Source organism: Dama dama, chromosome X, assembly GCF_033118175.1.
Source record: "Dama dama isolate Ldn47 chromosome X, ASM3311817v1, whole genome shotgun sequence".
NCBI classification, from domain to species: domain Eukaryota; kingdom Metazoa; phylum Chordata; class Mammalia; order Artiodactyla; family Cervidae; genus Dama; species Dama dama.
In genome coordinates, this window is record NC_083714.1 from 6,560,781 (window position 1) to 6,572,675 (window position 11,895).

Below are 11,895 nucleotides of genomic sequence, written 5' to 3' on the forward strand. Positions count from 1 at the left end.
GCTTCTGCTAAGCCCGCTGACCCTAAACTCTTTCTCATTACTCTTAGGCTGGTGTTGAACATGTTAGAGGTTGAGGTCCTCTCAGTGACTACTCAGAATAATGCTAAGGACATTCCACATTGAGTAACGTTCAACCTGCTAGGCTCCCTTAATCCCTGGAAACTGTTTACAGCCAGACCTGGAATAAGGAGCACTGGGACAAGGCTGTGGATAAATGCATTAGCCAGGCCTCACCTGACCATGCATGTAACCTCTGCAGCTGGTTTGCTGACAGGATTACTTGTCTTTGTCCCAAGAGGAAAGGTTTTGTCCCAGAAGCTATTTCTCTGTTGCATCTTTTGTGAATCTTTTGCTATTAGCACATTAATCCTAAGAAATATTGCTGGCTTAAAGGATTTATATAAGTGAGTCAGGGGTCTCCCACCATAGTATTTAATCACCTTCATTGCCATGTGATCTGCAGCTCACAGCTGAAGGCCTGAACCACAGGTTTAAAGGGCCATGGGCGTCTCACTCCACACATCCCTGCCAACTTATTTACCTTCTGCTCATTGACTGGTAAAAAGGAAATAGTAAAGGTGCATGTGAACATCAATATTTTAGGAATCAGTGAGCTAAAATGGACTGGAATGGGTAAATTTAACTCAGATGGCCAAGAATCCCTTGGAAGAATTAGAGTAGAAGTCTTAGTCAACAAAAGAGTCCAAAATGCTGTACTTGGATGCAATCTCAAAAAAGACAGAATGATCTCTGTTCATTTCCAAGACAAACCACTCAATATCATGGTAATCCAAGTCTATGCCCCAACCAGCAAGGCTGAAGAAGCTGAAGTTGAAAGGGTCTATGAAGATCTACAAGACCTTCTAGAACTAACACCCTCCAAAAGATGTCCTTTTTATTATAGGGGACTGGAATGCAAAAGTATGCAGTCAAGAAATACCTGTAGTAACAGGCAAATTTGGCCTTGAAGTACAGAATGAAGCAGGGCAAAAGCTAATAGAGTTTTGCCAAGAGAACGCACTGGTTGTAGCAAACACCCTCTTCCAACAACACAAGACTCTACACATGGGCATCAATAGATGGTCAACACCGAAATCAGACAGATTATATTCTTTGCAGCCAAAGATGGAGAAGCTCTATACAGTCAGCAAAAACAAGACTGGGAGCTGACTGTGGCTCAGATCATGAATTCTTTATTGCCAAATTCAGACTTAAATTGAAGAAAGTAGGGAAAACCAGTACACCATTCAGGTATGACCTAAATCAAATCCCTTCGATTATACCATGGAAGTGAGAAATAGATTCAAGGGATTAGATCTGATAGACACAGTGCCTGATGACCTATGGATGGAGGTTCATGATGCTGTACAGGAGACAGTGATTAAGAACATCCCCAAGAAAAATAAATGCAAAAAAGCAAAAGGGCTATCTGAGGAGGCCTTACAAATTGCTGTGAAAAGAAGAGAAGCAAAAAGCAAGAGAGAAAAGTAAAGATATACCCATTTGGATGTTTCGAGAGAATTGCATCAAAACATGTATATTACCTATAGCGAAACAGATCACCAGCCCAGGTTGGACGCATGAGACAAGTGCTCAGGCCTGGTGCACTGGGAAGACTCAGAGGGATTGGGTAGAGAGGGAGGTGGGAGGGGGAATCAGGATGGGGAATACATGTAAATCCATGGCTGATTCATGTCAACGTATGACAAAACCCACTACAATATTGTAAAGTAATTAGCCTCCAACTAATAAAAATAAATGAAAAATAACAAAATAAGTTATTCCAAAAAAAAAAAAAAGATATACCCATTTGAATGCAGAGTTACAAAGACTAGCAAGTAGACATAAGAAAGCCTTCCCCAGTGTTCAGTGCAAAGAAATAGAGGAAAACAATAGAATGGGAAATACTAGAGACCACTTCAAGAAAATTAGTGATACCAAAGGAACATTTCATGCAAAGATGGACTCAATAGCTCAATAAAGGACAGAAATGGTATGGACCTAACAGAAGTAGAAGATATTAAGAAGAAGTGGCAAGAATAAAAAGAAGAACTGTACAAAAAGATCTTCACAACCCAGATAATCATGATGGTGTGATCAATCACCTAGAAACAGACATCCTGGAATGTGAAGTCAAGTGGGCCTTAGGAAGCATCACTACGAACAAAGCTAGGGGAGGCGATGGAATTCCAGTTGAGCTAATTCAAATCCTAAAAAATGATGCTGTGAAAGTGCTGCACTCAATATGCCAGAAAATTTGGAAAACTCAGCAGTGGCCATGGGACTGGAAAATGTCAGTTTTCATTCCAATCCCTAAGAAAGGCAATGCCAAAGAATGCTCAAACAACTGTACAATTGCACTAATCTCACATGCTAGTAAAGTAATGCTGAAAATTCTCCATGCCAGGCTTCAACAATACTTGAACCATGAAATTTCAGATGTTCAAACCTGGATTTAGAAAAGGCAGAGGAACCAGAGATCAAATTGCCAACATCTACTGGATCATCAAAAAAGCAAGAGAGTTCCAGAAAAAAAATCTATATCTGTTTTATTGACTATGTCAAAGCCATTGACTGTTGGATAACCACAAACTGTGGAAATTTGTTAAAAAGATGAGAATACCAGACCACCTGACCTGCCTCTTGAGAAATCTGTATGTAGGTCAGGAAGCAACAGTTAGAAATGGACATGGAACAACAGACTGGTTCCAAAGAGGGAAAGGAGTATTTCAAGGCTGTATGTTGTCTGATTATTTAAATTACCTGATTTAAATTGCTGTATGTTGTCTGATTATTTAAATTATATGCAGAGTACATCATGAGAAACGCTGGGCTGGATGAAGTACAAGCTGGAGTCAAGACTGCCAGGAGAAATATTAATAACCTCAGTTGTGCAGGTCACACCACCCTTATGGCAGAAAGCAGAGGACTAAAGAGCCTCTTGATGAAGGTGGAAGAGGAGAGTGAAAAAGTTGGCTTAAAGCTCAACATTCAGAAAACAAAGGTCATGGCATCCAATCCCATCACTTCATGGCAAATAGATAGAGAAACAGTGGAAACAGTGTCAGGCTTTATTTTTGTGGGCTCCAAAATCACTGCAGATTCTGACTGTAGCCATGAAATTAAAACATGCTTTCTCCTTGGAAGGAAAGTTATAACCAACCTAGACAGCATATTAAAAAGCAGAGACATTACTTTGCCAACAAAGGTCCATCTAGTCAAGGCTATCTTTTTATTCCAGTAGTCATGTATCTGAGTTGGGCTACAAAGAAAGCTGAGCACCGAATAATTGATGCTTTTGATCTGTGGTGTTGGAGAAGTCTCCTGATAGTCCCTTGGGCTGTAAGGAGACCCAACCAGTCCTTCACAAAGAAAATCAGTCCTGAATATTCATTGGAAGGACTGATGTTGAAGCTGAAACTCCAATACTTTGGCCACTGAAGTGAAGACCTGACTCATTTGAAAAGATCCTGATACTGGGAAAGATTGAAGGCAGAAGGAGAAGGGGATGACAGAGGATGAGATGGCTGGATGGCAACCCAGACTCAATGGAGATGAGTTTGAGTAAACTCCAGGTGTTGATGATGGACAGGGAGGCCTGGCAGGCTGCAGTCCATGGGGTCTCAAAGAGTCAGACATGACTGAATGACTGAACTGAACTGAGCTGAGATTGGAAAAGAATTAGTAAAGCTCTCACTGTTTGAAGATGACATGACACTGTACATGCTGCTGCTGCTGCTGCTGATAAGTCGCTTCAGTTGTGTCTGACTCTGTGCGACCCCACAGAGTGCAGCCCACCAAGGCTCCCCAGTCCCTGGGATTCTCCAGGCAAGAACACTGGAGTGGGTTGCCATTTCCTTCTCCAATGCATGAAAGTGAAAAGTGAAAGTAAAGTTGCTTAGTCATGTCCGACTCTTAGCGACCCCATGGACTGCAGCCTACCAGGCTCCTCCATCCATGGGATTTTCCAGGCAAGAGTACTGGAGTGGGGTGCCATTGCCTTCTCCAACACTGGACGTAGAAAACCCTAAAGATAGTATCAGAAAATTAGTAGATCTAATCAGTGAATTTAGCAAAGTTGCAAGATACAAAATCAATACACAGAAATCACTTGCATTTCTATATACTAACAATGAAAAATCAGAAAGAGCAATTAAGGAATCAATCCCATTCACCACTGCAACAAAAAGAATTAAATATCGAGGAATAAACTTACTTAAGGAAACATAAGAACTGTATACAGAAAAATATAAGACACTAATGAAAGAAGTCAAAGATGACATAAACAGATGGAGAGATAGTCCATGTTCCTGGGTAGGAAGAATCAATATTGTGAAAATGACTCTACTACCAAATGCAATGTACAGATTTAGTGCAATCCTTATCAAATTACCAATGGCATTTTTCACAGAACTAGAACAAAAAATTTCACAATTCATATAGAAACACAAAAGACCACGAATATCCAAAGCAGTCTCGAGAAAGAGGAATGGCGCTTGAGGAATCAACATTCCTGACTTCAGGTTATAGTACAAAGCTACAATCATCAAGACAGTATGATACTGGCAAAAAACAGAAATATAGCCCAATGGAACAAGACAGAAAGCCCAGAAGTGAACCCATGCACTATGGATACCTTATTTTTGACTAGGGAGGCAAGAATGTAAAATGGGGCAAAGACAGCCTCTTCAATAAATGGTGCTGGGAAAACTGGACAGCTACATGTAAAAGAATGAACATTAGAACATTTCCTAACACCATACACAAAGATAAACTCAAAATAGAATAAAGACCAAGATGTGAGACCAAAAGCTATAAAACTCTTAGAGGAAAACATGGGCAGAACACTCAATGACATAAATCAAAGCAAGATCTCCTATGACCCACCTCCTAGAGAAATAAATGCAAAAATAAACAATCAGGACTAATTAAAATTAAAACCTTTTGCACAGCAAAAGAAAGTATAAACAAAGTAAAAAGACAACTCTCAAAATGGGAGAAAAATAATAGCAAGTGAAACAACTGACAAAAGATTAATTTCCAAAATATACAAGCAGTTCAAAGAGATGGTGGAGGAATAGGACGGGGAAACCACAAAAAAGCACCTGCAGACAAAAGATTTCATTAGCAGCTCTGCTTATAAATTCTAACCCCTGAAAGTGTCTCCTGCTCAAGCTCTCTTTTCCCCTCCTAAGTGACCAGGTAGTAGGGAGAAAACCAGATGAGTGTCACATTTCAATTTTCTAAGAAAGTTCTTCCTTGCTGCTCTTATCAACATTACTACCACTTTTAAGTCAATGTATTTAGAAATAAAGATTGATATGTCATAGTGTTTTCTCTTTATTAGGGCTTGACTTCAGACTTCAGAAAAACAAATTGGGGGCATTGCGCAGAAGACATTCACAAAGCTTGTGGGCTTGTAAAAATGTGTGCAAATTTCATGTTACTATCCAATCATACACACACTTGCATGTGTGTTCAGTTCAGTTCAGTCGCTCAGTCATGTCCGACACTTTGTGACCCCATGAACCACAGCACGCCAGGCTTCCCTGTCCATCACCAACTCCCGGAGTCCACCCAAACCCAAGTCCATTGAGTCAGTGATGCCATCCAAACATCTGTTGTCCCTTTCTCCTCCTGCCCTCAATATTTCCCAGCATCAGGGTCTTTTCAAATGAGTCAGTACTTCACATCAGGTGGCCAAAGTATTGGAGTTTCAGGTTCAACATCAGTCCTACCAATGAATGAACACCCAGGACTGATATTTTTTGGATGGACTGGTTGGATCTCCTTGCAGTCCAAGGGACTCTCAAGAGTCTTCTCCAGCACCACAGTTCAAAAGCATCGATTCATCTGCACTCAGCTTTCTTTATAGTCCAGCTCTCACATCCATACATGACCACTGGAAAAACCATAGCCTTGACAAGATGGACCTTGACTGACAAAGTAATGTCTCTGTTTTTTTAACATGCTGTCTAGTTTGGTCATAACTTTCCTTTCAAGGAGTAAGCGTCTTTTAATTTCATGGCTGCAATCACCATCTGCAGTGATTTTGGAGCCCAGAAAGATAAAGTAAGAAACTGCTTCCACTGTTTCCCCATCTATTTGCCATGAAGTGATGGGATCGGATGCCATGATCTTAGTTTTCTGAATGTTGAGCTTTAAGCCAACTTTTTCACTCTCCTCTTTCACTTTTATCAAGAGGCTCTTTAGTTCTTCTTCACTTTCTGCCATAAGGGTGGTGTCAGCTGCATATCTGAGGTTATTGATATTTCTCCTGGCAATCTTGATTCCAGCTTGTGCTTCTCACAGCCCAGCATTTCTCATGATTTACTCTGCATATAAGTTAAATATGCAGGATGACCATATACAGCCTTGACATACTCCTTTTCCTATTTGGAACCATTCTGTTGTTCCATGTCCAGTTCTAACTGTTACTTCCTGTCCTGTATACAGCTTTCTCAAGAGGCAAGTCGGGTGGTCTGGTATTCCCATCTTTTTCAGAATTTTCCACAGTTTTTTGTGATCCACATAGTCAAAGGCTTTGGCATAGTCAATAAAGCAGAAATAGATGTTTTTTGTATATGTGGAGATAATTTTCTTCTTCTTCTGACTCCATGACTTACAGTTAGCCTAAGTTTTAAGTCTTGGTTCCATGGCCAGGGATCAAACCTGGGCACTTGGCAGTGAAAGCATGGTGTCCTGGTTAGCACCTCAGGGAGTTACCTGGAGACAATTTTGATTAAGTAGTCATTATGGAAATTTTTAAGTTAAATCAGTTTTAAACATAAAATAGATGAGATTTATTAATGACAACTATATGTATATATATATATTACTGTTTGCTCAGTGTTTTCATAGACATTATTTACTTTAGCCCTCTCAACCACCCCACAGACCAGGTTTTATTATTCCCTGTTTTATGGATGAGGAAACAGGCTGAAAGAGGCCAAGTGCTTGTTGAAGGTCACAGAACTAACCAATCAATAAATGTGGGACATGGTTTAAATTTTTGATTTCATGTTCAAAGTTTGTTCTCCTCCCCCACAGCTGTATTCAGAGTAGAGAGGATGAGGAAGTTATGTTTCAGTGGCTGGTGGTAAAGTAGGTGCTTCAGGAATAACCTGTCTAAAGATTTGGAGTTTGTCTAGAGAGGGGATTATGTGAGGAGAGTTGATGAAAATGATATGCAGACCAGTGTTTGTTCACCAGGTCATGCGGCTTCCCTGGGCCTCACCTGGGATTGATCAACAGCTATATGCAGAGCTGTAATTTTAGAGGTATCTCACTGGGTTAGATTCTACACAAAGATTCTGTCTAATCTGAATAACCTGGTAGTCTTAATAATACATAGAACAGATCATGGAGGCTCAGAGAGGCCAAGTAATTTAAAGCCTCTAGAAGGTGGAAAAATCTGGGTTCAAACTCAGGCCCTTAAGATTCCAAAGCGTGGGTTCTCTCTTCCACAACCCAGATACCTCTAGTAGCCACCTTTGTGGAAAACCCTAGTTCTGTGTCAGTCTGAAAGTGGTGTTAACTCAGCAAAGGTAGCTGGGAAGTGGAGGGCAGAACGCTTTCTTTATCCTCTTCACATCTCCCTTGTTTCTTTTTTTTTTCCTTCCTTCCTTCTTCCTTCTGTTCTTTCTTCTTTTTTTGTTTTTTCTTTTTTTCCACCCATGCTGTATGGCTTCTGAGATCTTGGTTCCTTGAGTAGGGATGGAATATGTGCCCCCCTTGCTGGGAGCTCAGAGTCCTAACCACTGTACCACTGGTGAAGTCCCTCTCTCCTATCAGAGACAAATTTTTTCCTGACCATCTTTTGGTCTTGGGACCTCCTTACACCTTTAAATTATTGAGGGTCTTGAACAGCTTTTCTTTCCCATATTCAGGGTCTTAGTTATGGACAGGATAAGAGGGATATTTAGTGACAGCAAAGACTATGAGGGACAGCATCAGGGCCTAAGCTAAGGACAGTGTCAAGACTTCAGTTAAGGTTGTTCCTTAGGGATATCTCAGGGCTTTCAATAGGACCAGCCTCAGGGCTGTAGTTAGAACCAGTGTCAGTGCACTAGTTAGTGACAAAATCAGGGTGTTACTTAGGGAAAAATTCAGTTCATTATTACTGAGACTGCCAGGGCCTTAGTGTGGAGGAAATTCTTGACCTTATGAAAGAATAGGATCAGAGAAATAGGGCCGTTGTCAGGTCATGAGTTAGGGCCACAATTAGGGTGTTATATAGGTAAAGAGTTAGATTATTGATTATTAATGACAGTGTCTGAGTCTTAGGTAGAGTCATCATCAAGTCCTTATGTTAGGAAGAACTTCAGTTCTTCCAGTGGCTCAGTTGTGTCCAACATTTTGAGACCCCAATGTAACATGCCAGGCTTCCCTGTCCATCACCAACTCCCAGAGTTTGCTCAAACTCGTGTCCAACGAGTTGATGATGCCATCCAACCATCTCATCCTCTGTTGTCCCCTTCTCCCCTTGCCTTCAATCTTTCCCAGGGATCTTTTCAAATGTGTCAGTTATTCGCAACAGATGGCCAAAGTATTGGAGCTTCAGCTTCAGTATCAGTCCTTCCAATGAATATTCAGTACTAATTTCCTTTAGGATTGACTAGTTTGATCTCCTTGCAGGCCACGGGACTCTCAAAAGTCCTCTCTAATACCACAGTTCAAAGGCATCAATTCTTCGGTACTAAGCTTTCTTTATAGTCCAACTCTCACATCCGTACATGACTACTGGAGAAACAATAGCTCTGACTAGATGAACCTTTGTTGACAAAGTAATGTCTCTGCTTTTTAATATGCTGTCTAGGTTGGTCATAGCTTTTCTTCCAAGGAGCAAACATCTTTAAATTTCATGGCTGCAGTCACCATCTGCAGTGATTTTGGAGCCGAAGAAAATAAAGTCTGTCACTGTTTCCACTGTTTCCCCATCTATTTGCCATGAAGTAATGGGACAGCTTTTCTTAATGTTGAGTTTTAAGCCAACTTTTTCACTCTCCTCTTTCACTTTCATCAAGAGGGCCTTTAGTTCTTCACTTTCTGCCATAAGGCTGATGTAGTCTGTGTATCTGAGGTTATTCATATTTCTCCCGGCAATATTGATTCCAGCTTGTGCATCATCCAGCCTGGCATTTTGCATGATGTACTCTGAATAGAAGTTAAATTAGCAGGGTAATTATATACAGCCTTGATGTACTCCTTTCCTGATTTGGAACTAGGCTGTTGTTCCATGTCCAGCTCTAACTGTTGCTTTTTGACCTGCATACAGATTTCTCAGGAGGCAGCTCAGGTGGTCTGGTATTCCCATCTCTTTAAGAATTTTTTACAGTTTGTTGTGATCCACACAGTCAGAATCTTTGGTGTAGTCAATAAAGTAGAAACAGATGTTTTTTTCTGGAATTCTTTTGATTTTTCTATGATCCAATGGATGTTGGCAGTTTGATGTCTGGTTTCCCTGCCCTCAACTTGAACATCTGGAAGTTCTTGGCTCATGTACTGTTGAAGCCGTGCTTGGAGAATTTTGAGCATTACTTAGCTAGCGTGTGAGATGCATGCAATTGTGCGGTAGTTTGAACATTCTTTGCCATCACCTTTAAGAAAATCTGTTTGTTACTGTTTTCCTTGATCATAGGAAGTTGGCTTCCAATTTTTTTTGAGCATGTAGGGAAAATTCATCATACAACCGGTTTCTTTTTGTTACATCCAGAGCTGCACACGGTAGTAAAATAAGATGGGATGTGACGCTCTGCTAGGTGATATCCCTGGTTCCTGAAGCTTGTCAGGCACTTGGCCAACACCTGTCCCAAGGAAGGGGAGAGTTCAGGGGACGCCATGGCCAGTGGAAGCTCCAGCCTGTGGCCTTCTGTCCAGTGTGTGTGCAGGGCCCCGCCTCACCCTGAGGACGGGGAATGGACAGCTGTGCAAGGGCCTTTGACCTGGGGAAGGCTACCTGCATGCACACACCTGGGGCTGGGTCTCTCCTGTCCCTTGTGTGTGTGGCGGAGCAGGGCGACTGCAGACAGGGAGGGCTGGCAGCTGCAGTCCAGGGTTGCAGTGTCCCGTGCCTTCATGCAGGTGGGGTCTTGGCGTCCTCCAGACCCTTTGTTCGTTGGGAAATGGCAGGTGTGGGAGGGAGGTCTTATCAGGGTATATGGCCACCAGGGAGATGGTGGTTGGCGGGGCATTGTGCTCACAGCAGGACTGTGGGGTCAGCAGGACAGAAATGTGTACAACACCCCCTCCAGTCCTTCTGCTCTTGAGTGAGCCAGCCACTCCAGGGTGTATATCTGCCCACGTCCGTTCATTAGCCTCTTCCATTTTACTAACTCCGTTTCATTTTTGGTGAAGAGGTCTCAAGTACGAGTATGTTCACTTCACTGAGCTGGCAGTATGCATGCCCGGGGGGGAATGCGGTGTGTTTGAAGCCTCCCGCTGTTGAGAGTTAGCCCGTGGCGTGTAGGGTGTGCAGCTCTACTCTCTGAGGGGCCTGTGAGTTGAGAGCAGCAGCTGTTGACACGATCTTGCCTGATCTCCACTTCCAGATACTGCAGTCCCTCTTGGCACATATGAAGACGCTGGAGCAGCAGGTGAACCACAGCCAGCAGGGCCCCACGAGTGCAGTGCTGCTCAGCCAGGTGAAAGTGGCCCCGGAGCCAGCCCCGACCCCGCACCCCATCCTGCACCTTCATCCCCAGCAGCTCCTGCAGTTCCAGCAGCAGCACCTGATGCAGCAGCCCTACCCCCCACCCCCACTGCACCCATTCCAGCCACCACAGGCCCACCCACACCAGTTCCTCCAGCAGCCCCTGCAGTAGCCACAACCACCCCTGCAGCAGCAGTAGCTCACCCACCTGGAGAGCAGCACACCAGCACCTGCAGCAGATGCACTAGATGCAGCAAACACTGACGGCAGAGCCATCCAGCAAGACGGCCCAGGGCCTGTAGACCCTGCTGCCCAGGCGCAGGCACAGCCTCCACTGTTTGGACACAACCCAGTGGTGGAGAGTTAGTAATATGCATCTCTTTCTTTCCCTCTCCCGAATCTCTTGTACCTGCTCTGAAAGCGTTTGAGGGCAGGCTAAGGATTTATGTCAGAGTAATACTTAGAAAATAGGGACTGTAGTTAGAAATTGTTAGATTTTTATGGTGGTTTGGGCCTCCATCCCTACCCTGAAGTGAACACCAGTGTCCTTGGTATGGCATGCTGCCAGAAGGACCACTTGGAGTACTCGGCACCGAGACATAAACTGTGGTGGTTCCCAGTTTTGAATCATGTAATATGGACAGTTGAGTAGCTCCATTTGTAGCAGCTGTATTTGTAGGACCTTTTGCAGAGTTCCTCAGACTACTGGTGGAGACATCATGGGCAAGCGTGACTAACTTCATAAATTCACATCAAATTCTGCAAAATGGGCTTTTTCATGTTTTGTGCACACATTCACAGAATGGGGGTTCAAATTCATTTTCCTTGTAAAATTCTGCTTTAGTCCCAGAAGAAGGCTTCTTACTGGAATGTGTGTTTGCAATCTCGGATTATCCAGAGCAGATGTCTGACAAGCAGCTGCTGGCCACCTGGAAAAGGGTGAGGTCACTGAGATACATGTACCTGCACACACACATACACGTGTACCTACACATATACACACACTGGGTTGGCCAAGAAGCTCATTTGTTTTTTCTGTAAGATGGCTCTAATAGCACTTAATTGACTTTAAGTTCATGCAAAACAATTTTGTTTAGATTGTTCTGTGACAGCTGTCTTATCAGTGTGCATTCTTTTAAAAAGTTATCAAAATTGGTCAATTTCTGTGTAGCCATTTTAATATTGAAGAAGAAAGAGACAAAGGAATACTTTTGGAATATTATGCTTAATTATTTAAAGAAAGG